General features: G+C 43.5%; 1 protein-coding gene across 3 annotated transcripts in view; it reads left to right on the forward strand.

The window, feature by feature from the left end:
* VTI1A (vesicle transport through interaction with t-SNAREs 1A) overlaps nt 1–26,349 on the forward strand; it is a 783,069-nt gene that overhangs the window by 224,192 nt on the left and 532,528 nt on the right. The window lies entirely within an intron of this gene.

The raw sequence follows: 26,349 nt of genomic DNA on the forward strand, positions 1-26,349 counted from the left end.
TACTGAAAACAGTTCCTGAGGTTTAAAAGTCTACTGAGCAGAAATGGAAAAAAACTTTTGCCTAAAATCTACATTTGTCTAAATAGGTTGTTTTGTGTTGTTGCTTTTCTCACTCACAAGGATTTCTAGCACGTATTGCTTGCTACAGTTTTTCAAATTTTACTTGTGCATAGGAAAATTAGCAATTTTTCATAAACATGCTATAGTATCCCTCACATATGCATGATCTAGAAGGTAAATTAGCCTATTGGAAGCTGCCATGCAATTTGGAAACGAAATCAGTGAGTTGTTATCTGCAGTTTCCTCTTTGATTTGCCAATGAGGAGCCAAGGGAAAAATTGCATTGAAATTCGTAGGCGTGTTCTAAATTCCATATTGAAGGTATTGGCCGCAGCTACTTAATTAGCTCTTTCTAAAATCCTGGGGCTCGTTATACATGCAGTAATAGGAGGTAGCTCAAGTTTGCAAATCACAGCAGCAATAATTAGACTCCCAAATCTAATCTGTCTGAAGCTTATAAAATATCCTCGTGACGGTTCGTAAATATCTTTGCTCTTCCCTTTTCTCATTTGGTTTTAGTGCGATAACTGTCCCTATTTGTCTGGTAATCTAAGCAGCCGACGTGTCTCTCCTCGTTACGTTCTGAACTTGGCAATCCTCTATGATATTGGCATACGCACATTTGGTGACATGATCCAGATAGGCACCTCGGGGCAGTTCTTTAACTGAGCGCTTCTATACAGATGTCCTGAAGCTGCGCAGTAAGAGGCCGATATTCAGCACTATTTAATCAACTGGGAATGGCTCCCAGTTAGCTAAATAGCACCTAGCCAGCTGCCCCATGATATTCAGAGGGGTATAATAATAATAACTTTATTTTTCTATACCGCCATAGTCAGGCGACTTCTAGGCGGTTTACATTGTAAGAAGGCTGGACATTCAGCGAATAACAAAAGGTCTTAATACAATACAATATGTCTACATACAATACAATACAATGAGTCTAAATACTATACAATAATCTAAATGGGAAACTTACGTATTAATTGGAGTTCTATGGGTAGAGAATACCTGAATACATGAAAGGAGCTTCTTGAGAGAAAGAAAAAAGGCATTTACAGGGGGGGAAGTCCTAGTGAGGGAGGGGACAGTTTTAGTCAATGAATTTGGCGAAAAGGGCGGTTTTGATCGATATATATAGACAGCTATCTCCCACTAACTTTTCAATTGATTATTTATCTGTTTAAAAAACTAAGGGCTCCTTTCACTAAGGTGCGTGTTTTTAGCGCGCGCTAACCCCGCGATGTGCGCCAAAAACTAACGCCTGCTCAATGGAGGCGTTAGTGTCTAGCACGCTTGGCATTGCAGCACGCGCTAAAACCTCTAGCGCAGCTTAGTAAAAGGAGCCGTAAGTGGCTTACAGTAAAAACATTCAAAATCATAAAATGGACAAAAAAACAATTTATCTATACAGAAACTATTACAGCAGAGTTATCATAAAAGAGGCCTCTCTTTGAGCTATTCCTATTCATCTGAATGCAAAACTCAACCTTTCATCCAAATGTAAGATCAAAGAAATGTGTTTTCAGCAGTTTTATAATTTGGAACACGTTTTTACAGAAACGTATCATTCCCGGAATCTCGTTTCACAACCCAGATCCAACTACAGAGAAAGAGGATTTAGCAGTGTTTACAGACTTCTCTTTTCCGTACATCTAACAGCAGACGATTTTCTGACCTCAGTGACCCACTTGGCCTATATAAGGATATCACTGTCGCAGGTCCACAATGGTGGAACTCCCTTCCCCAATACATTAGATCAGAACAAGACATTTCAGCTTTTAAAAACCTCTTAAAAACTTATTTGTTTAAGGATGCTTATGATCTTTAAAGATTCTAAACTTATCTATTTTGTTTTAATTAATATCCACAAAGTGTGCCTTGAAATTATTTACCCTACCTTTTGTTTTTCCCTTTTTTTTCCTGTGCCCTTATTGTAACTCTACCTCCTTTCCTCTTTTTTTCATGTTAGTTACTACTTGAATTTTATTATATTATGTTTAAAGTTGTTTTATTATATTATGTACATCGCCTAGAGAATTTGAAATAGGCGGTTTATCAAGAACTAAATAAACTTGAAACTTGAACTTGATCAATTCCTTGATGGTGCTCAGGCCCATGCCTCCCTGGGTCATATGCTTTGGAACTGTCCCAAGATTCTTCCGTTTTGGAAAAGACTGGGTCACTATACTACAGTACTTTGGGGCAGGCGCTGGCTTCCTCAGCCGAGAGCTTTATTTGGTTATTATAATATAGCCGCACCAAAACCTAAGGGGATGTCAGCCTTTGTGACCAGAGTGCTACTGCTGGGGAAAAAGGCAATTCTTACTAACTGGTTGTCCCGGGACCCCCCCTTCCTGATGATTATTCATGCAACGTTGGAGCGAAGATTGGTGGGAGACCTGGACAGAGGTCCGGGCCTCCGATTTTCTTGGATCTGGGAACGCTTTTGGCTGGACCTTACACCTCATGCCCGTAGTAGATTATTGAATCTGTGAGAGTGACCTTCTGTTTCTCGACATGGCACTGGACTCTTAGGGGTTGGGGTTGGGTGGGGTCGTAGGGAGGGAATTTCTGTGTATTGGATGACTTTGCTGATTGTTCTGACTGTTGCCATGCTTTGTAGTTGAAATTAATAAAAATATTTGAACATAAATTCCTTGATGAACTAATTCAGGGGTGTCAAAGTCCCTCCTCGAGGGCCGCAATCCAGTTGGGTTTTCAGGATTTCCCCAATAAATATGCATGAGATCTATTAACATACAATGAAAGCAGTGCATGCAAATAGATCTCATGCATATTCATTGGGGAAATCCTGAAAACCCAACTGAATTGCGGCCCTCGAGGAGGGACTTTGACAACCCTGAACTAACTTCAGAATTTTGTATTGTATGCTGCAACCAGTGAAGTTTCTTTAATATCGGTGTTATATGTTCAAAACTGGCTTAACGGATTGGCCAGTGACTGGCCGTACCACAGTAACATAGTAAATGACGGCAGATAAAGACCCGAATGGTCCATCCAGTCTGCCCAACCTGATTCAATTTAAATTTTTTTAATTTTTTCTTCTTAGCTATTTCTGGGCAAGAATCCAAAGCTCTACTCGGTACTGTGCTTGGGTTCCTACTGCTGAAATCTCCAGCCCATCTGCACCCCGACATAGCCGGTCACCTCCATTATTCAGCGGCTTGCTGGCTAGGTTTGCCGGCCAGATAGAGCCACCTGAAAGGGTGGTCTATCTCTGGTTGTTGAGACTTAGCCAGCGATCTCCTGCAGTCTGAATATCAGGAGTGTAATCTGTAAAGGAATCTAGGCGTTTATGTTTTTCAGTTCAAATAGTTTATTGGTTTTAGTCAAAAAGAAAAAAGTGCAAACAAAACAGAAACATAAAATACAGAAATGGTAACAGGACATGTTACAGACAAGCTGTATTAAAAACCTCAACATCTGTATAAATAAGAGTATCCTGAACATGATACAACTAGTCGAAACACGTAGCAGAAAACGAGCGTAAAATGTTAGCAGAGACATGTATCTGTTGGTACAGGAAAAAAGGAAGAAAGAAGAGAAAGAGCTCCCAGTGAGCACCACAGAACGACAAGCAACCAGGTCAAATTTTTGGAGAGATGGCATTGGCGACAGTTTAGGTTTGTTCAAATTTGATATTTAGCTGAATCGTACGCAGAGTTCTCAGCAGTTTACATAAACACTAGGAGTTCCTTTTACAAAGGTGCGCTAGCGTTTTTAGCACGCGATAACCCCGCACTGCATGGAAAATACTAACGCCAGCTCTATGGAGGCGTTAGCGTCTAGCGTGCGCTAAAACCGCTAGCGCCACCTTCGTAAAAGGAGCCCTAGGTATCTAAGTTAAAATAAAAAAGGAATGCCATTTGGAATAGGAAAGCACACAGGGAACAACAAATTCCAACTTTAAAATACATTGTGTTTTTTTTCAGGATGATCTGCTGAAATTCTTCAGTGGTTATGATCCATTGCTAGAGCATCTGCCCCGAATGCTTGCTGGAAAAAATGTGTTTTAAGAAGCGTTTTCAAGGCTTTAGTATTATTCTCCGCTCTGATGTTTTTAGGGAGGCCATTCCAGAGACTAGGTGCCAAATCAAAGGAGGCTTTTGCATGCGTCGACTCCCATTTTGTTCTACTTTCCTCCTGGGAGAACGAGTCTGTTATCTTGCATTGATCTTAGTACACGTATTGGAGAATAGGGAATTGTCAAAGAGCTGAGATAGTCTGGGATCAACGTGTGAAATGATTTCTGAGTAAGCAAGAAAATTTTGAATTACATTGCATTAGTGTTTTCTATCCCGCCAATACCTTTCGGTATGCAATTGGGAGCCAATGATATTGTTTATACAGAGGGGTAACGTGGTGGTATTTACTCTTGTGTCCTAGTAGAGTAACCAGGAAATATTTCTCCACCGAGAGAGTGGTTGATCCTTGGAACGAGCTCCCGGTGCAGGTGATTGCGGCAAACAGCGTGCAAGAATTTAAGAGCAAATGGGATGCCCATGTGGGATCCCTTAGAGGGTTAAGCCAAGGGAACCTGTCACCAGAAGTGGGATCCCTAGGACTTGGGGGTGGGTCAGTAGAGTGGGCAGACCTGATGAGCTATGGCCCTTATCTGCCGTCATCTTCTATGTTTCTATGTAACCTGGCATAAGTATGGACGTCTTAATGCAGTAGGGACATGAGTGACTTAGACCCTTGCCTCTGCTCATGCTTTGCCCCTGTGTGCCCCCACCCCGGCAAATATGCACTATGTAAGGCAGGACGTTGACATTTATTCATGTGTGTGTGTGCACCTCGTTTATAGACTTTCCCTTTCCTTTCTCATTTATTGTTCAGCAAAAGGTTCTTTTTTGCTATAATGTCCCACCAGTAGTCTTACCAGAAGATATTTGTTGATCAAAGTGAAGAGAGTTTTGAGTCTGTCACTTTTGCCCTTCCATTAGTTCGTTACTCTGCTTTCACTCTCAAGAATCAAGGTAACCTCAGATATTCTCCCTATTAGAAGTTAAAGTATATTTCTTACTTTGAATCTAGTTTTCAGAGGAGGCCTTCAAGTTTTCGCCAATCATTTCAACCTCTGAAGTAGAAATGAAAAAAAAAAAAAAAAAAACCCTGTCCAGATTATGATTTTTTTTTTTTCTTGAGAGCTCTGCATCTGAAGGGAACATCATGGTAGGCTCCTAATTTCAAAGGTTGGGGTGGATAGGAGTTAAAAGTATTCTTGAAGAAATTCTAAGTGAGGAGGATGGTAAATATTTAGACCCCATGCTGGGGAGGATTTTAGATGTTTTTCTGGTGTGGGGAAACTGTTCTGTGCACACCATGCAGTTCTTGGATTAGACTTACTGGTACCTTTCCATCAACCACTTTAAAACCAAGGAGCTTTTGGTTAGGTGGTCTGGATCTTAAAGCTATGATATAAACTAGATTGCACTCTTGTATGTAAATGATTTCTAAAGGATATAGGGGTACGGCTTTTGCACTATTTATTAACCATTTAGCAAGAACTAGAATGTTCTGGGACCCAATGAGCATGAAGAGAACATCCACACTGCATAAGACCTGGCAAGAACCTAGGCCTTACTCAAGGCATGGCATGAGAGGATCATGTGACATGTACTAAGTTCATTGGCCTCGACAAATGAAGACAAAGCTTTCAAGAAAACACAAACCCCCAAATTCTGAAATGTCCACCTAAAGTTAGATGCCTACCCTGGCGTGCGTAGCTGATGTAGGCGACTAACTTACGTTGTATGTCTTCTTAATCGGCACTAATAATTTAACAAACAACTCGCAATTGATGTTAATTGGACTTGGGTAATTGTGTACAACTTGGTAGGCACATAGCAGCGCCTACCTAAAAGTGGGTGTGGTTGAGGGCGGCTCGCAGGCATGTTTTCAGGTTATGTACCTCTTTTTTTAGGCATTGTGCGTACAGCTTAGGCGCATGTACTTAGGCCAAGAAAAGCCTAGCGTAACTAGGGGTGTGCCTAAAAGTTAGTACGCATAGCAAAGCCTAACGCCGCTACGCCGCTTAGGTGATGCTAAGTGTGATTCTATATAATGGGCCTAACATTTATAGAATTGTGTTTAGCACTGCACTAGTGGGTGCCAGTTTTATAGGTGACATCTAGAATTTGGCCCAAAGGGCGTCATCATGGTTACTTTGATTCAAAAGGCCTGCATGAGAGTAACAAAACAGGTGATAGGCTCAGGAATAATCTAAGGAAATACTTTATTACAGAAAGGATGGTAGATCTTTGGAATAGGCTCCTGGTAAAAGTGGTGGAGCCAACGACTGTGTCTGAATTCAAGAAAGTGTGGGACAGGCACGTGGGATCTTATAGGGAGAGGAGGAGATAGTGAATGCTGCAGATGGGCAGACTGGAGGGGCCATTTGGCCTTTATCTGCCATCATGTTTCTATGTTACTAAAGTTCTATGACATCACAATGCAGGTGTAAAGAGCCTTAGCCAATAGGGAGAGGAGGAACATAAGAAGTTGCCTCCACTGGGTCAGACCAGAGGTCCATCTCGCCCAGCGGTCCGCTCCTGCAGCGGCCCATCAGGTCTGTGACCTGTGAAGTGGTTTCTGAATACTTCTTTAACCTACCTCTAGTTTTATCTGTACCCCTCAATCCCCTTATCCTCCAGGAACCTATCCAAACCTTCCTTGAACCCCTGTAAAGTGCTCTGGCCTATCACATCCTCCGGAAGCGCGTTCCATGTGTCCACCACCCTCTGGGTAAAAAAGAACTTCCTAGCATTAGTTCTAAACCTGTCCCCTTTCAATTTCTCCGAGTGTCCCCTAGTGCTTGTGGTTCCCCTTAGTTTGAAGAATCTGTCCTTATCCACTGTCTCTATGCCCTTTAGGATTTTGAAGGTTTCTATCATGTCCCCTCTAAGTCTCCTCTTTTCCAGGGAGAACAACCCTAGCATTTTTAACCTGTCAGCGTATGAAAAATTTTCCATACCTCGTATCAGCTTAGTCGCTCTTCTCTGGACTCCCTCAAATATTGCCATGTCTTTCTTGAGGTACGGCGACCAGTATTGGACACAGTACTCCAGGTGCGGGCGCACCATTGCGCGATACAGAGATAGTGGATGCTCTGGATGGGCCATTTGGCCTTTATCTGCCATTATGTTTCATTAGAATTAAAATACTTGTATTTTACAGTTATCTGATTCTGAATTGAATAAAAGCTCAGAATGTTTAATATGGAAACCACCCTTCAACTGTGAGCCTGTTACTCCAAGCCCTTTAATCAATGGTACAAATGAATATTTGAAATAAAGTTTTCTCCGAGCAGAAGGCACGGTTATCTTAACTCCTCTCCTCTAATGTGCCTTCTTTCTATCTAAGAATGTTCCGGTTGTATTTAGTGTGCATTTCCTTTGGTAGAATCCTCTGACCAGATTTTGCAATGTTCAGAAATGACACCTTTCTTCTTAGAAACATGAATCGTATTACTCCGAGCAGTAACATTCTAAAGGTAGGAAAATCAGCCTCTCTTCTTTTGAGAGTTGAAATATTGCTCCATAGAAAGAAATATTAACTATACGCTGGCAAAGCAAGAGCAGTTATCTATGCCTAGACTGATTTCTCTACCCCTGAAGGCACATCCATCGACTTTTCTTGTTAGGCGCTCCACAGAGTTTTAGAATGCGAGTCTAAGTTCCTACAGTAACAGCTTCGTAAAACATCTGAGAGCTTGTTAAAGCAATGTGAGGCTATATAGCCTCAATAATCCACATAGCTAGGTCCATAATTATAAGTACTGTACATAGATTCTTTAGAACAGAGCATAAAGTGCCTGAATGACAGACTTCTATAGAACTATTCTCAAAAGTGGCCAAATTCTCACAAATTTACACCTGCTTTAGAGAAGACACATTACATTAGTGATTTCTATTCCGCCATTACCTTGCGGTTCAAGGCGGATTACAGAAGAATTGTTATCTAATATAATAAAATGGTAAGCCGCGCATGCGCACTTCCTATGTGTGCGCCGGTTTTCCATGAGCTGTAGCGACACATAGGAAGTGCGCATGCGCGGCTTACGGTTCTTTGAAAGACGCGGCGGTGGCTACTCTCACGATCCCCGCCTGCGTCGGACTTCCGACGCAGGTGGGGATCATGAGAGGAGCCACCGCCGCGTCTTTCAACTAAAAAAAAAAAAAAAAAGTCAAGACGGATGTCGGCCGCCGCGGCTTTCGGCGGCTGCAGGCCGCGGCAGCTGTAGCCCGCCGCGACCGAGCACGGAGACGGGCCAAAGTTTTTTTCAACTTCAGAGTTAGACTGCTGGCGGCTCGGGCTGTTAGGTCCAACACGCGAAAAGAAAATAAAGAAAACGTTGGCCCCCGCCGAAGAAGCGGAAGGTGGAGGAGGGGCGTGAGGAGCCGGAGAGCTGTATGTAAGTGTGTGCGCGCGTGTGTATAGCCGAGGAGGAAGTGCAGCAGGTGCAAGGAGGTGGGGAGAGTGGATTTCCCCTACTTGGATGTAAGGCATCAAGAGGATTGGAGTAAAAGCTTTGGTCCTGTGATCCTCACTCTTTTCCTGGGGCTACTGCTGGACAGGGGGGGGAGCAGGACATAAAGGAGAAGAGCTACTGCTGGACAGGGGGAGGAGGGAATGGGAGGGGTGCTGCTGGACAGGGGGAGATAAAGGGAGAAGGGCTACTGCTATATGGGGGGAGCAGGGAAAGGGGGAGAGGTGTTGCTGGACAGGGGGAGGAGGGAATGGGAGGGGTGCTGCTAGACAGGGGGAGATAAAAGGAGAAGGGCTACTGCTATATGGGGGGAGCAGGGAAAGGGGGAGAGGTGTTGCTGGACAGGGAGGAGGTAAAAATAAGGGAGAAGGGCTGCTAGCACCCGTTAATGTACATTTTCTAATTTGCTAAGGAGTAGATAGTGTTTCAGGTGAAGCTTGGGACATGCCTGGTTGTGTTATATTGGTTTTATGTATTTTTTGAAGAGTAAGGCTTTTGTTTGTTTTTTGAAGGTTTTGTAGTCTGTGGTCAAAGACAGCAGATTGGTGAGTTGTCTGTCTAGTTTCGCTGCTCTGGTGGCCAGTAGGTTGTCATACAGTTTTCTTCGTTTGACATTTTTGGTTGGCGGGTGTGTGAATAGTGTGTGGGTTCTCCTGTGTCTGGTTGAGGTGGATTGAATTAGTCGATTGTTCCAGTAGGTTGGGCTGTCTCCGTTTATAGCTTTAAATAGTAGGAAGTAGAATTTGAAGTGTACTCTGGCTTGTATTGGGAGCCAGTGTGAGTCGTGGTATGCCTCTGTGATGTGGTTGTATTTTTTCAACATGTGTGTACATGTCTGTTTTATAAAATATACTAGGTGATCATCCGGCGTTGCCTGTGTATATTTATCCCAATCTTTTATTAGACAATGTATGTATGTATAGTGTATGTAGACAGTATGTATAGTGTAAAATCAAAGTAATTTTATGAACAGGTTTTTTAAAGTATAAGTACAATATACAACCAGTTAAAATTGTGATGGGGCTTGAGCTTAACTAGGACTTAAACGGCATCGAGAGTGTCACTATTCATCTCAGCGACCCCGAAATCTATGGACTATAAATACTTGATGTTACCCCCTTCCCACCCCCACAGTATTTTTTCCCAGTTAGTAAGTCATATGTATACCAAGTTTGGTTGAAATCTCTCCATGCGTTTCAGAGTTACGCTGGAACATACATACATACGTGCACATAGATACATCTGATTTTATATACTACATTACATTAGTGATTTCTATTCCGCCATTACCTTGCAGTTCAAGGCGGATTACATAAGGCATTATCTAGAAATTTCGGAATACATAAGAAGTTATTTGGACATTTCCAGTGGTATTATAGAGTGGAGCGGGTTGCTGTTGGGGATTGCGATGATTCTTGGCGGTGCTAGTTTGACTTTAAGGATTTCTTGAATAGCAGGATTTTTATTTCATTTCTGAAGGCTTTGTAGTCTGGGGTCGTGATCAGTAAATTCGAGAGTTGGTGGTCTAGTTTTGCTGCTTGAGTGGCAAGAAGGTCATTGTACGGTTTTTTTCGTTTGATGTTTCTGATTGGAGGGTGCGTGAACGGTGTGTGGGTTCTCCTATGTCTGGTTGTGGTAGTTTGGATTAAGCAATAGCTCAGAAAATCTATGTAAAAATGATTACCTCTCCAGAATATATACGCCAGTATATAACGGACTGTCAACGGTGATAGTTAGGAGCGTTACTGTTTCTTCTGAGATTCATTCACCATGATTGTCACAGGTCCTATACACTGTATTAATGCTTTGTTATTTTCTACTCTGATTGCATTTCCTCACAGTTGACCATCACAATTCTACTAATATTATTCAGTTTTATAAGATAAATGCTCATCTGTAGCTTATCCGACACGAGTCATGTTTCGCTATGAGCTATTTCAGGGATGGTCACCATTACTTTGCCAGCCATGCCATGATGTGATCAATTTCGTCTGAATTTTATAAAATAAGCATGTGCATTCAGTTCAGGTCACTTTATTCATTTCGTGTACTGCTCTTCATAGTACACTAGAGTGGCTTACGAGCAAAAACAACCCATAAGTTTTCAACATCAACAGATACCTCTGGCCTGTTACACAGTTAAGCAGCAGCACAAATATAGAAACATGACGGCAGATAAAGGCCAAATGGCCCGTCTAGTCTGCCCATCCACAGTAACCATTATTTCTTTCTCTCTCTCTCTCTCTCTCTCTCAGAGATCCCGTGTGCCTTTCCCAGGCCCTTTTGAATTCAGACACAGCCTCTGTCTCCACCACCTCTTCCGGGAGACGGTTCCACGCATCTACCACCCTTTCTTTAAAAAGTATTTCTTTAGATTACTCCTGAGCCTATCACCTCTTAACTTCATCCTATGCCCTCTCATTCCAGAGCTTTCTTTCAAATGAAAGAGACTCATCTCATGCGCATTTACATCACGTAGGTATTTAAACATCTCTATCATATCTCCCCTCTCCCGCCTTTCCTCCAAAGTATATAGATTGAGATCTTTAAGTCTATCCCCATACGCCTTATCATGAAGACCACACACCATTTTAGTAGCTTTCATCGGTGTCAGGTCAAAAGCGCGCTGGGACAAAGGCGTGCCCAGACAATTGAGTGCAGCGCGGAGGCGCACGCCGCTCAAAATTACTGTTTTTAGGGCTCCGACGGGGGGGGCGTGGGGGGAACCCCCCCACTTTACTTAATAGACATCGCGCCGTGTTGTGGGAGCATTGTGGGGGGTTTGGGGGGTTGTAACCCCCCACAATTTACTGAAAACTTTACTTTTTCCCTGCTTTTAGGGAAAAAGTGAAGTTTACAGTAAAATGTGGAGGGTTACAACCCCCCAAACCCCCCATAACGCCGGCGCGATGTCTATTAAGTAAAGTGGGGGAGTTCCCCAACAAAACCCCCTGTCGGAGCCCCTAAAAACAGTAATTTTGAGCGGCACGCGCCTCCGCGCTGCGCTCAATTGTCCGGGTGCGCCTTTGTCTTTCGCGCCGTTGTCTATGAATCGCTTTCATCTGGACCGACTCCATCCTTTTTATATCTTTTTGAAGGTGCGGCCTCCAGAATTGTACACAATATTCTAAATGAGGTCTCCCCAAAGTCTTATACAGAGGCATCAATACCTCCTTTTTCCTAATGGCCATACCTCTCGCTATGCAACCTAGCATCCTTCTAGCTTTCGCCGTCACCTTTTCAACCTGTTTGGCAACCTTAAGATCATCACATACAATCACACCCAAGTCCTGCAAAAACCATAACTTAACTGAAGTGTATGTAAAACAACAAGCCATAATCAAACCAAGTCAAGACTTAAATAACAAATACAAAGAGGCATCCATTTCTGCTCTGCCTAAACTCTGTCCCCTGGAGCACTAACCGCAGCTGTTATGTTAATCAGGTTTTACATTCTTCCTTTACCTATTCAGTTCAAGATTGGATTATATTACAAGAGGTTGGGTCAGTTATCCAGGAAGTTACAGTAGCCAGTTTGGCATGGACATTCAATAGAGCTGTTAGTACAGGTAGATCAGAACAGTTACTAATAAAGTTAGCACTCCACAAGAGACAGGAACATAGTAACATAGTAGATGACGGCAAATAAAGACCCGAATGGTCCATCCAGTCTACTCAACCTGATTCAATTTAATTTTTTTTCTTCTTCTTAGCTATTTCTGGGCAAGGATCCAAAGTTTTGCCCGGTACTGTGCTTGGGTTCCAACTTCTGAAGTCTCCGTCAAAGCTCACTCCAGTCCATCTACACCCTCCCAGCCATTGAAGCCCTCCCCAGCCCATCCTCCACCAAACAGCCATATACAAACACAGACCGTGCAAGTCTGCCCAGTACTGGCCTTAGTTCTTCAATATTTACTATTATTTTCTGATTCTAGATCCTCTGTGTTCATCTCACTCTTTTTTTAACTCCTTCACCATTTTCCTCTCCACCACCTCTCTCGGGAGCGCATTCCAGGCATCCACCACCCTCTCTGTAAAGTCTACCACCCCTCAACCTTAAATTTTGTCCTCTGGTTTTACTGTTTTCCTTTCTCTGGAAAAGATTTTGTTCTACGTTAATACCTTTCAAGTATTTGAATGTCAACCTCGAGCAGAGCAAAGCAAAAAACAAGTGGAAAGAGACTGTACACATCAACCTATAGACCAATTACAATTTATTGAAAATAATCATAAGAACATATCACATATGTAAAACACAAAGCCTTATTTAGAGTCCTTTTTTGTTTATATCTTTGGATCCAACACGGTCCGTGTTTCGGCTTTCACTAGAATGCCTTCCTCAGGGGTGGACTTGTGATCCAGTAGATGGCGCTGATATAATATACAGTGGTACCTCGGTTTACAAGTGCACCGGTTTGCGAGTGTTTTGCAAGACGAGCAAAACATTCGCAAACTTGGTGCCTCGTAAATCGAGCTTGCCTTGTTGTACGAGCACCCCCCCCCCCCCGCAAACCGGCACCTTCCCCCCGCGATCCGGCACCCCCCCGCCGCCATCGGGCACCCCCCGCCGCAACCTGAGATCCCCCAACTCACCCGAACCCTCCTCTTACTTCCAGTGTAGCCTCCGCATCGGCACCGGCACCAGCATGTCCTGTGCCCGAAAATCTGCTTCCTGTGCCGGGCCTTGAGCATGCGCGCATGCTCAAGGCCCGGCACAGGAAGCAGATTTTCGGGCACAGGACATGCTGGTGTCGATGCCGATGTGTAGGCTACACTGGAAGTAAGAAGAGGGTTCGGGTGGGTTGGTGGATCTCAGGTCGCGGCGGGGGGGGGGGGGGTGCCCGATGGCGGCGGGGGGGTGTGCCCGATAGCGGTGGGGGGGTGTCCGATGGCGGCGGGGGGAGGGTGCCGGTTCGCGAGGGGGGCCTTCGGGTGGAGCAATGCCGGATCTCGTGGGGGGAGGGGAGCAGCGCTGCTGGCCTCGGGGGGAGGGAAGGTGGGGGGTGGGAACATATCAAAGCAAGTTTCCCTTACTTCCTATGGGGAAACTTGCTTTGATATACGAGCATTTTGGATTACGAGCATGCTCCTGGAACGGATTATGCTCGTAATCCAAGGTACCACTGTATATCTAAAGGAATAGCTCTAGGCTTACAATACTGCACTAAATGGCTCAATTTTAACGCTACAGGAAAAAGCTGGCAGCGTCGTGACTGAAAACCATACAGTCAGGTCATAGTTACAAGTTGAAGTAGGTCATCATTATGTCCTAGGAGCTGCATTGGACAGTTTAGAAATGGGCTTTTACAGTTACCGTTTCAGTTACTTCCATTACACTTGGCTCTTCTTAACCATCAGCTTCAGATCGCTGTTTTGAAATACAAATAATAAAGTGGAAAATACAGGGTAGGGGACTAAATCCTAATGCCATAGGAGGATTTGCAATGATGCCCTCAGAATTTCTATCTCTCTACCACTCTGGTCGGTCTCTCAGAGGAATAAGTGATAATGTATTATCTGAACTCAATAGCCCTTATGGGCTCAATATTTAACTCTTTAATTGGCAGATGGTGAAACGGCTGCTTTTCGTAACTTGATGTTGAATGAGAGCAACAGTGCCAAATAAATGGTCAGGAGAAGCTCCTGGCTGTTTTAATCTCCTCTTCGGGACTAACAGGGCATATTCAGTGGCATTTAACCAGATAGTACATCTTTTTGCACATACATACTTCTATGCAGTTTTATGAGAGCCCTGTTCCTTTCGTAAAGCATGCTTTATACATGGAAAATGCTTCAGTAAATGATCTTCTCAGTGTTTTTGATTTTACTTATGCAAGCCATTTATTAAAGGTTACATGTAGAGGTTGCATGTAGAATCCACTTACTTATGGACGAATAATAATAATAAAGCTTTATTTATATCCCGTCATACCTTTTCAGTTCTAGACCGTATACAATAGTGGAAATAGAAGTTGATGGTTACAAAGGGAACAGTGGTCAATATATGTTAGGCAGACATAGGCAACTCCGGTCCTTGAGGGCCGGAATCCATTCGGGTTTTCAGGATTTCCCCAATGAATATGCCTGGCTGGCTGGGTAACTACATCAATGGAGCCAGGCTGACCTACGGCGCCTTTTGGAAAGTAATTAAAACCGTACTATTTGGCCGATTCATCTCCTAATTAGAAGCCTCACTAAATTTATATTTTTCTTCTGTCTATTCCTTGTGTAATATGTTGAACCTTCACCATTTACTTTCTATAATTCGCTGATTGTCCAGCCCTCTTCGATGTGAACTGCCTAGAAGTCATCTGACTATGGCGGTATAGAAGAATAAAATTATTATATTATCTATTTGCATGCACTGCTTTCAATGCATATTCATTGTTGAAATCCTGAAAACCCGATTGGATTCTGGCCCTCGAGGACCGGAGTTGCCCATGTCTGTGTTAGGGGGAAGGAGGAGGAAGTAGAGGTGGCCAGGGGAAGCAAAGAGGGCAGGGGGGAGGGTCTTTTAGGAAGGGTCAGGGGGCAAATAATAGACAAAAAATAGTAAAACGTAGTCTTGCCTGTCTGATTTCTTACGTCTCCATTCTTAGCCAGTTTTATTTGCTATTAAAATGTTGGCCTCCTTTGTATTACTTGATCTTGGATTGATTTTTTTTTCCCCAAATCCCTTTCTCTATTAATGCTTCAGTTTGATTAATGTAATTGTCTGGTTGAAGGTTCTACTGTATAATGATCATTAAAACAGGATCTTGATTAACTAAGACCTAATGGTCTTAGTGATTAAGTAAGAGGAACTGTCCAAAGTCATGAAGGTTAATATCAGTTCATGAATGAACTAATTTAAAAATAAAAAAGGAGGGAAGAGAGAGAGGGTGGGAATCCAAACCCTAATTTGTGTTTTTACTGTCAATTGAATGATAGGTTTTTTTTTTTCCTTTCTAATATTGTTGCTTTAATTTTTTCACATCAAGAGAGTAGTTTGTAACAGGGCACCATGAGTAGGTACCATTAAAAAAAAAAAAAAAGAAACAAGTAGGCACTTGTCTTTATAAAATACTAGCTGCCTGGCAGAGAACATGCCGAGAGTGTAAGTTTAAGGCAAGCGATACAGGGGCTGGTGATGGGCATTTCTCTGTACCAGCTTTGAATGCAGTTCATTATATAGATACATCAGCATGTGCTTTTTTTTCTGTGGCAGATCCAAATAATCTTGCCGGCCATATCTGCTTCAGTGCTACGTTACAACAGTGTAAGAAGGTTTAAAATCTCATCTGATTGTGATTAGCAGACATGGAGATTCCTGTAGATATTTATTTTGTGTATAGTACTTGCGGTTCAGTGTTCGCGGCCCCAGTCGTTTGTGGGTTTCTTGCCCAGAAATAGCTAATAAGAAGAAGGAAACTTGGGGGTAATGGTGGACATGACAATGAAGTCGACGGCACAGTGCGCAGCAGCCGCTAAGAAAGCAAATAGAATGCTAGGCATAATCAAGAAGGGTATTACAACAAGGACGAAAGAAGTTATCCTGCCATTGTATCGGGCGATGGTGCGCCCGCATCTGGAATACTGCGTCCGATATTGGTCTCCGTACCTTAAGAAGGATTTGGCGTTACTCGAGAGGGTTCAGAGGAGAGCGACACGTTTGATAAAAGGGATGGAAAACCTCTCATACGCTGAGAGATTGGAAAAACTGGGTCTCTTTTCCCTGGAGAAGAGGAGACTTAGAGGGGATATGATAGAGACTTATAAGATCATGAGGGGCATAGAGAGAGTTGAGAGAGACAGATTCTTCAAACTTTCGAAAAATAAAAGAACAAGAGGACACTCGGAAAAGTTGAACGGGGACAGATTCAAAACGAATGCTAGGAAGTTCTTCTTTACCCAACGAGTGGTGGACACCTGGAATGCGCTTCCAGAGGGCGTAATAGGGCAGAGTACAGTACAGGAGTTTAAGAAAGGATTGGACAATTTCCTGCTCGAAAAGGGGATAGAGGGGTATAAATAGAGGATTACTGCACAGGTCCTGGACCTTTTGGGCCGTCGCATGAGCGGACTGCTGGGCATGATGGACCTCGGGTCTGACCCAGCGGAGGCATTGCTTATGTTCTTATGTCCCTCCCCAATAAATGTTTAGATTGAATCAGGTTGGGCAGACTAGATGGACTGTTCGGGTCTTTACCTGCCGTCATCTACTATGTTACTATGTAATACCCTTTAGTGGCACCAAAAGTGAGTCTCCAATTTCTGGAATTGCTGCCATATTATCTTTTTTGCATGTGTGCAAAATCTGACATCCAGCTTTCTTTCCTCTACCTGTTTGTTTTGGATTTGTTTTGTTTTTTTAAAGGAAACCAAAAGGAAATTTTAAGTCTGTTTTTTCCAGCGGCTCCCAGTCAAATACCGGATCGTGCATAATGTTGTAGTGTTGATTTTTAAAGTCTTACACTATGGGCTCCTTTTCCGAAGGTGCCCTAGCGTTTTTAGCGCACGCACCGGATTAGCGTGCGCTAGCCGAAAAACTACCGTCTGCTCAAGAGGAAGCGGTAGTGGCTAGCGTATGCAACATTTTAGCGTGCGCTATTCCACTCATTAAGGCCCTAACGCACCTTTGAAAAAGGAGCCCTATGTGATACCTTGGTATTTGACTCAGGTGCTGAAAGTTACCAACCATGCAGATCTTTAAGATCTGAGGGGACACTAAAACTAGTTAGTGATGCTCTTAGTAGGATTTACTATGCAAAAAGAAGGGCTTCAATGATTTCTGTGGTGGGAGTACTTCTTTGGAATAGTTTGACAGGATCACTTATAGTACTTTCTGATATTAAGAAATTTAAGAGTGTGTTAAAAACAACTATTTACAGAAGACTGGAAACTGACAGGGGTGACGGTCAGTCTAGAAGAGGTATGCAGGCAGATTGATAGACTTAAGAGCGATAAATCCCTGGGACCAGATGGCATCCATCCGAGGGTCATCAAGGAACTGAAAGGGAATATAGCTGAACTGCTTCAGCTAATAGCCAATCTGTCATCAAATTGGGAAAGATTCCGGAGGACTGGAAGGTGTCGAATGTTATGCCGATCTTCAAGAAAGGTTTGAGGGGAGATTGGGGAAACTACACACAGTGAGTCTGACCTCGGCACCGGGAAAGATGGTAGAGGCGCTGATAAAGGACCGCATCATTGATCACCTTGACGGACACGTTTAATGAGGACCAGCCAGCATGGTTTCAGCAAAGGCAGATCTTGCCTGACGAACTTGATGCACTTCTTCGAGGGAATAAACAGCCAGATAGACAAGGGCGACCCAGTCAACATTGTATATCTGGATTTTCAGAAGGCGTTTGACAAGGTTCCGCATGAACGACTACTTCGTAAAATTGCAAGCCATGGAATCAAGGATGAAATACTCACGTGGATTAAAAACTGGCTGGAGCATAGGAAACAGAGAGTGGGGGTAAATGGACAATACTTGGACTGGAAGAGTGTCACCAGCAGGGTGCCGCAGGACTCTGTGCTTGGACCCGTGCTCTTCAACATCTTTTTAAATGATCTGGACATTGGTATGATGAGTGAGGTGATTAAATATGCAGACGATACAAAGTTATTCAGGTAGTGAAGATGCAGGGGGATTGTGAAGATCTCCAAAGTGACATAATCAAGCTCAAAAAATGGGCATCGACATTGCAAATGAGGTTCAACCTGGATAAGTGCAAATTGATGCATGTCGGTAACAAAACTCTCATGCACGAATACAAGATGTCCGGGGCGGTACTTGAAGATACCTCCCAGGAAAGAGACTTAGGAGTTCTGATTGACAAGTCAATGAAGCCGTCTGCACAATGCGTGGCAGTGGCGAAAAGGGCGAACAGAATGCTAGGAATGATAAAAAAAGGGGATCATGAACAGATTTGAGAAGGTTATCATGCCGCTGTACCGGGCCATGGTCTACCCTCACCTGGAGTACTGCGTCCAGCACTGGTTGCCGTACATGAAGAAGGACACAGTACTACTCAAAAGGGTCCAGAGAAGAGTGACTAAAATGGTTAAGGGGCTGAAGGAGTTGCCGTTCAGTGGGAGATTGGAGAAACTGGGCCTCTTCTCCCTTGAAAAGAAAAGACTGAGAGGAGACATGATCAAAATATTCAAAATACTGAAGAGAATAGACTTAGTAGATAAGGACAGGTTGTTCACCCTCTCCAAGGTAGGGAGAACGAGAGGGCACTCTCTAAAGTTGAAAGGGGATAGATTCCGTACAAACATAAGGAAGTTCTTCTTTACCCAGAGAGTGGTGGAGAGCTGGAACGCTCTTCCGGAGTCTGTTGTTGGGGAAAACACCCTCCATGGTTTCAAGACTAAGCTGGACATGTTCCTGATAAACTGGAACGTACGCAGGTGAGGCTGGACTCATTTAGAGCACTGGTGTTTGACCTGGGAGCTGGCGCGTGAGCAGACTGCTGGGCAGAATGGACTACCGGTCTGACCCAGCAGCGGCAACTCTTATGTTCTTATGAAGCTTTTTAATGAATCTTTTGTATTTTACATTTATTTGAAGATTTTTTTTTAGGTGAATGTTATCTATTTCTGTATTGTGATTCAGATTGTGTACGTATTATGTGAACCGCTTAGGTTTAAGCGATGCATAAATTTTTAAATAACATAAATAAATTAACTATTTTTTTGCTGAAGCTTCAGTGAGGCTAGGAATACACTGTGAAGTCTTTGTCCAAAGGTATAAATAGTGCCCGAGCAGGCTCCAAGGGGTTAATTAGAAAATATTCCTTCACCGAGAAAGATGGGGGATGAAAAATCAGTAAATTTGAGATGAGTACAGAGGGAGTCTAGTTTTGAGGAAGGAAAGGGAGAACCAGAGATCAGCAGGGGGCTTTGTTGTTGAATAAGGGCGTAAACTATGTAAACCAGTGGGTCCCAACTCCATCCTGGACGATCACCAGCCAGTCGGGTTTTCTGGATAACCCTAGTGAATATGCACGAGAGAGATTTGCATATAATGGAGGTGATAAGCATGCATATTCATTAGGGCTGTCCTGAAAACCTGGTGGTCCTCCGGGACAGGGTTGGGAACCACTGGCCTACATGTGTCTTAGAGCTACCCGAAGAAAACCTTTATAGTTCAGTTTACACAGCAAGAACGTTTTGTGATGTGCCCTCCAATGATTTTACAGCAGAACTCTTTGGCTGATCACCATGAAAGACAAGTCATATGCCACACTCCATTGTTTGACTGATGACTTCTATTAAAAGCTGTCCAATCTTATAGTCATAAAACATAAATACAGCAACTCTTGAATGTGCTGTTCTGAAAAGCTTTATGTTTTCACTCTGCATTGTTCAAAATATTCTGCTCATATAATTGCATATGCTTGATTTTCTGATGTAATCATCTTTTCAGAAAGTGCCTTCATTGGAAGTGACAGTATTCTATAGGCACATAAAATACATATATATTTGTTAGTTAAATAGATTCATGTCAGGAGGTCAAACTCTAGAAAGAGAATAATCTAGTAATTTGCTGTGTGGTATGTTTACAATCACCAATAAGAGAAACTTTTAAACTTTTGCATATCTTCTAGTGACCATTGTAAAGCAATTGACAGCAGCTTCAACCAGGTATCTTGCCTCAGCCTACTATGACACTTCAACAACCTTAGAAATGTGCTGATATGACCAGTCATATACCTTCTTACTGGTTTGTGTCAAAAGCAGGGTGACTAAGTCAACTGAACTTTCTCTCCTTCCTTCCCTTGCCTCCAAGGCCATTCTTCTAGTCCTGTGCCCATAATCTGCCCCCTCCAGCTTTTCTTCTTTCTTTACTCTTTCTCCTGTACTCCATTCCAGGACCAGGACCAGTATCTCTCTTCTCTCCCTGCCCCTTCCCATAGTATTGCGACTCTCCCCCTCCCAGGATCCACCATAAGAACATAAGAATCACCTTACTGAGTTACACCAATGGTCCATCAAGCCCAGTAGCCCATTCTCACGGTGGCCAATCCAGGTCACTGGTACCTAGCCAAAATCCAAGGAGTAGCAACATACTAGCAAGATTCAGGAACCTCAGTGCGAGCAACATTCCAGAGCTGAGATTGTGATGTCATAATGCCTCATTCCACAGTGCCTCAGAGCCAACCTCAGCAGTGATGTTACAATGGCTTGATTGTCCTATACTTGGCTCACGTAAGAACATAAGAATAGCCTTACTGGGTCAGACCAATGGTCCATCAAGCCCAGTAGCCCATTCTCAATCTACCTGGCCCCCATTCCAGCATCTGCCTCTCTCTTCCTCTTCCCCCAACGGCACCCTCAACCAACAACAGAGCCTGCACCAGGAAAACCTGGTGCTAAGGGCTGTAGTTCTAACCATTGCACCACACGCACTTAGACAGTAAACCACATGTCAATTCCAAAGCCAAGCTTATATCCTCTTGATTTACAAGCAATCATTTCTCTAGGATAAATATCAAATGTGTACCGTCAACATTTGTCCAGTTCTTTTGGCCTCTATGTTCCTCAAAGTATATGGAAAAAAAACAACCATATATATATATTGCATACTAAATCTTCTATCTTTTTTAGTAAAAGGACTGCTTGTAAAGGCAGGTCTACATTTGAGCATGAGTTGGGCACTAGATAGGCTTCAGTTAGGTGGACGCAACTAGGGGTGCTGGAGGTATCCACTCATAGGTGAACAGGGCTTCTATTTTTTATGTTTAATAATGCATTTAAGCAATAATGCACTTAAGCAAAGCACATGAAAAAAAAATATATATATATTGCATACAAAACTTCTATTTTTAGAGTAAAGAGGACTCCAATTTGATAACGATAGAAAAAGATGTTTAATAATACATTAGAAACATAGAAACATAGAAAAAGACAGCAGATAAGGGCCGCGGCCCATCTAGTCTGCCCACCCTAATAACCCTCCCCTATTTAACTCTGTGCAGAGATCCCACGTGACGATCCCATTTCTTCTTAAAATCAGGCACGCTGCTTGCCTCGATCACCTGAAGTGGAAGTCTATTCCAGCGATCAACCACTCTTTCGGTGAAAAAGTATTTCCTGGTGTCGCCGTGCAATTTCCCCCCCCTGATCTTCCATGGATGTCCTCTTGTCGCCGTCGGACCTTTGAAGAAGAAGATATCTTCTTCTACCTCGATACGGCCCGTGAGGTATTTGAACGTCTCGATCATGTCTCCCCTCTCTCTGCGTTCCTCGAGTGAGTATAGCCGTAATTTGTCCAGCCGTTCCTCGTACGGGAGATCCTTGAGTCCCGAGACCATCCGGGTGGCCATTCGCTGGACTGACTCAAGCCTCAGTACATCCTTGCGATAATGAGGCCTCCAGAATTGCACGCAATATTCCAGATGGGGCCTCACCATAGATCTATACAACGGCATAATGACTTCAGGCTTACGGCTGACGAAACTCCTACGTATACATCCTATGATCTGCCTAGCTTTAGATGAAGCCCGCTCCACTTGATTGGCAGTCTTCATGTCTTCACTGATGATCACCCCTAGGTCCCGTTCTGCAACCGTCCTTGCTAGGATCTCGCCATTTAGGGTGTAAGTCTCGCATGGATTTTGACTGCCAAGGTGCATGACTTTGCATTTCTTGGCATTAAAACTCAGTTGCCAGGTCTTTGACCATTGCTCCAATAGGAGTAGGTCGTGTTTCATATTGTCCGTTGTGCTCTTGCTTGTTATATTACACAGTTTGGCGTCATCGGCGAATAACGTTATTTTACCGCGAAGCCCCTCAGCCAGGTCCCTTATAAAGATATTGAAAAGGATCGGGCCTAAGACCGAGCCCTGTGGCACCCTGCTGATCACTGCCGTCGTTACGGAGGGGGTGCCGTTCACCACCACCCTCTGAAGCCTACCACCAAGCCAGTCCCCAACCCATTTTGTCAAAGTGTCACCTAATCCTATAGAACTCATTTTGCACAACAACCTGCGGTGTGGGACACTATCAAATGCTTTGCTGAAATCCAAGTATACAATGTCCAAGGACTCTCCAATATCAAGCTTCCCCGTCACCCAGTCAAAGAAGCTGATCAAGTTGGATTGGCAGGATTTCCCCTTGGTAAATCCATGTTGATGGGGATCCCGTAGATTCTCCTCATCCAGGATCTTATCTAATTGGTGTTTGATTAGGGTTTCCATTAGTTTGCTCACTATAGATGTGAGACTCACTGGTCTGTAGTTCTCAGCCTCTGTTCTGCAACCTTTTTTGTGGAGTGGAATGACATTAGCCATTTTCCAGTCCAACGGGACTCTACCTGTACTAAGGGAGAGATTGAAGAGAGCGGATAGTGGTTCCGCCAGGACATCCCCTAACTCCCTGAGCACCCTGGGGTGTAGGTTGTCTGGCCCCATTGCTTTGTTAACCTTGAGTTTAGTCAGCTCACAGTAGACACTGCTTGTTGTAAACTTGAAATTACTAAACGGGTTCTCTGAGCCATCCTTTTTCTGTAGCTGAGGGCCGGAACCCGGCGCCTCGCGGGTGAAGACCGAACAGAAGTATTCGTTTAACAATTCAGCTTTTTCCGAGTCTGCTTCTACAAAGTTCCCGTCTGGTTTCCTAAGGCGTACTATCCCGCTTATGCTGCGGTTTCTGTCGCTAATATACCTGAAGAAGGATTTATCGCCCTTCTTGATGTTCTTTGCTAAAGTTTTCTCCATTCGGAATTTGGCCTCTCTAACTGCTGTTTTGACAGCTCTTGCTCTAGTCAAATAGACTTCTCTAGAGTCCTGAGATCCTGTATGTTTGTAGGAGATGAACGCTTTTTTCTTCTCTTTTATGAGGTTCGAGATCTCCGCTGAGAACCATTGTGGCTTATTGTTCCTGCGCCGTTTACTCACTGATTTTATATAGCGATTGGTCGCCTCCTGAATGGTAGTTTTCAGAGTCAACCACAATTCCTCTACGTTATCTGTTCCCGCTTGGTTTTGTAGTGCATGATGGATGAAATCCCCCATACCCTCAAAGTTTGCGTTCTTGAAGCTAAGGACCCTGGTCGATGTGTTAGTTTTGGCGAAACCCTTCCTGAGTTTGAACCATATCATGTTGTGGTCGCTGGAGGCCAACTTATCTCCCACTGAGACCTCAGTGACACTTTCGCCATTGGTAAGCAATAGGTCCAGTATTGCCTGTTCCCTCGTTGGCTCCAATACCAGTTGCCTCAGTTTAGCTCCCTTCATAAAGTTCAATAGTCTCCTGCTAAACTTCTATTTTTGGGCTAAAGAGGACTCTAGGTTAATATTAAGGTCAAAATATGTTTAATAATGCAAGCAAAGCACATGGAAAATATATATATATTGCATACTAAACTTCATTTCAAAAAGGTTAAGAAAAGGAAAAGAGATAAACTACTCACAATGGCTGTGCTTCAGAGCAAGTGGACATGTCTTGACATCAGTGTGACATCATCAATATGCACCTAGATGGCAGAATGCCACTAAAAAACAGGAATATGTGCTGGGGTATCTGACTATACTTGGGATTTGAACCTATGACCTTTGGAAGATGAAAGGTGTGCCTTTAACCACTGAGCCACAGGAGCTTTTGTTTAGGCAGGGTTTCCTCCCATGTGAGATGATACCTTAAGAGATCATAATCATCTCGGGGTAAAAATAAGTTTCCCTCTGGACCCTGGAAAGGGCAGAGTGCAAATGTAAATGACATAGTCCATAATCCATACTCTCTTATGAGACCAAAAAGAAGCTGTTAAGGTACTAGGGGGGGTGTGGGTTGTGGGAATTTGAATCAATGACCTGTGGAAGATGGAAGTTGTGCCTTTGACCACTGAGCCACAGGAGCTTTTGTTTAGGCTGGGGTTCCTATTATTTTTTAGTGGCATTCTGCCATCTAGGTGCATATTGATGATGTCACACTGATGTCAAGACATGTCCACTTGCTCTGAAGCACAGCCATTGTGAGTAGAGTATCTCATTTTCTTTTCTTAACCTTTTGGAAATGAGGTTTAGTATGCAATATATATATTTTTTTCATTTACTTTGCTTGAGTAATGCATTATTAAGCATCTTTTTGTATTATTATCAAATAGGAGTTCTCTTTATCCCAAAATAGAAGCTTAGTATACAATATATATATTTCATGTGCTTATGTAATGCATTATTAAACATATTTTGACCTTAATATTAACCTGGAGTACTCTTTAGCCCAAAAAATAAAGCCCTGTTCACCTATTTGTGGACGCCTAACTGATGCCTAAGTCACGTCCACCTAGAAACATAGAAAGATGATGGCAGATAAGGGCTATAGCCCATCAAGTCTGCCCACACCATTTACCCACCCTCTTAAGTCTACTGACCCCCTAAAGTATAATTGTAATTATACTGTCACTCTACTGACCCACTCATTCAAGTCCTAGTGACCCTATCCCTTGGCATGACCTCGTAGGGATCCCACATAGGTATCCCATTTGTTCTTGAAGTCTGGGATGCTGTGTGCCTCGACCACCTGCACTGGAAGCTTGTTCCAATGCTCAATCACTCTCTCCATGAAGAAGTACTTCCTGGCGTCTCCACGAAACTTCCCTCCTTTGAGTTTGAGCGGATGTCCTCTTGTGGTCGAGGGTCCCTTGAGAAGAAAGATATCATCTTCCACCTCGACCCGTCCCGTGATGTACTTAAATGTCTCAATCATGTCTCCCCTCTCCCTACGCTCTTCGAGAGTGTAGAGCTGCAATTTGCTCAGTCTTTCTTCGTACGGGAGACCCTTTAGCCCCGAGACCATCCTGGTGGCCATCCGCTGAACCGATTCAATTCTGAGCACATCTTTACGGTAATGTGGCCTCCAGAATTGCACACAGTATTCCAGATGAGGTCTCACCATGGCTCTGTACAATGGCATCATGACTTCAGGTTTCCTGTTGACGAAGCTTCTCTTGATACAACCTATCATCTGCCGTGCTTTAGATGAAGCCTTCTCCATTTGAGTGGCTGTTTTCATGTCAGCACTAATGATTACTCCTAAGTCTCGTTCTGCCGTAGTCCTGGTTAAAGTTTCTCCATTCAGGGTGTAGGTTCTGCAAGGATTTCCGTTACCGAGATGCATGACCTTACATTTCTTGGCGTTGAAGCCCAGCTGCCAGATCAAGGACCAAATTTCTAAAGTACGCAAGTCTTGCTCCATAGCATCCTGTAGATTATAGCCGTTTACTATATTGCATAGTTTGGCGTCATCAGCGAATAAGGTTACCTTGCCTTGACGCCCTTGAGTCAGATCCCCAATGAATATGTTGAAGAGGAGTGGGCCCAGGACTGAACCCTGTGGCACTCTGCTAGTCACCTCCGACATTTTAGAGAGGGTACCGTTAACCACCACCATCTGAAGTCTGCCACTAAGCCAATCTTTAACCCATGCAGTTAGTCTCTCCTAATCCCATCGATTTCATCTTGTTCAGCAGCCTGCGGTGTGGGACGCTGTCAAACACTTTGCTGAAGTCCAGGTACACGACCTAGTGCCCAGCTTACGCTCAAAAGAAGACCTGGTTTTGCAATGCCTTCATTTTAAGTGTTAGGTAGATGCATTACCACGCTCAGAGGCATGCGATTCTGTAAATGGATGTCTATTGTAGACGTCTGTTTTGAGAATCGTGTCCAGCATTTGGACGTCTTAAGTTTCAATTAATGCTTGTTAAAGTCATTAATTGGACTTATTATCCACTTTATTTGGATGCCTAAGTTGATGGACGTCCACATTGTGGACGCCTAAAGGTA

The sequence above is a fragment of the Geotrypetes seraphini genome, chromosome 4, assembly GCF_902459505.1.
Source record: "Geotrypetes seraphini chromosome 4, aGeoSer1.1, whole genome shotgun sequence".
Taxonomy (NCBI): Eukaryota; Metazoa; Chordata; class Amphibia; order Gymnophiona; family Dermophiidae; genus Geotrypetes; species Geotrypetes seraphini.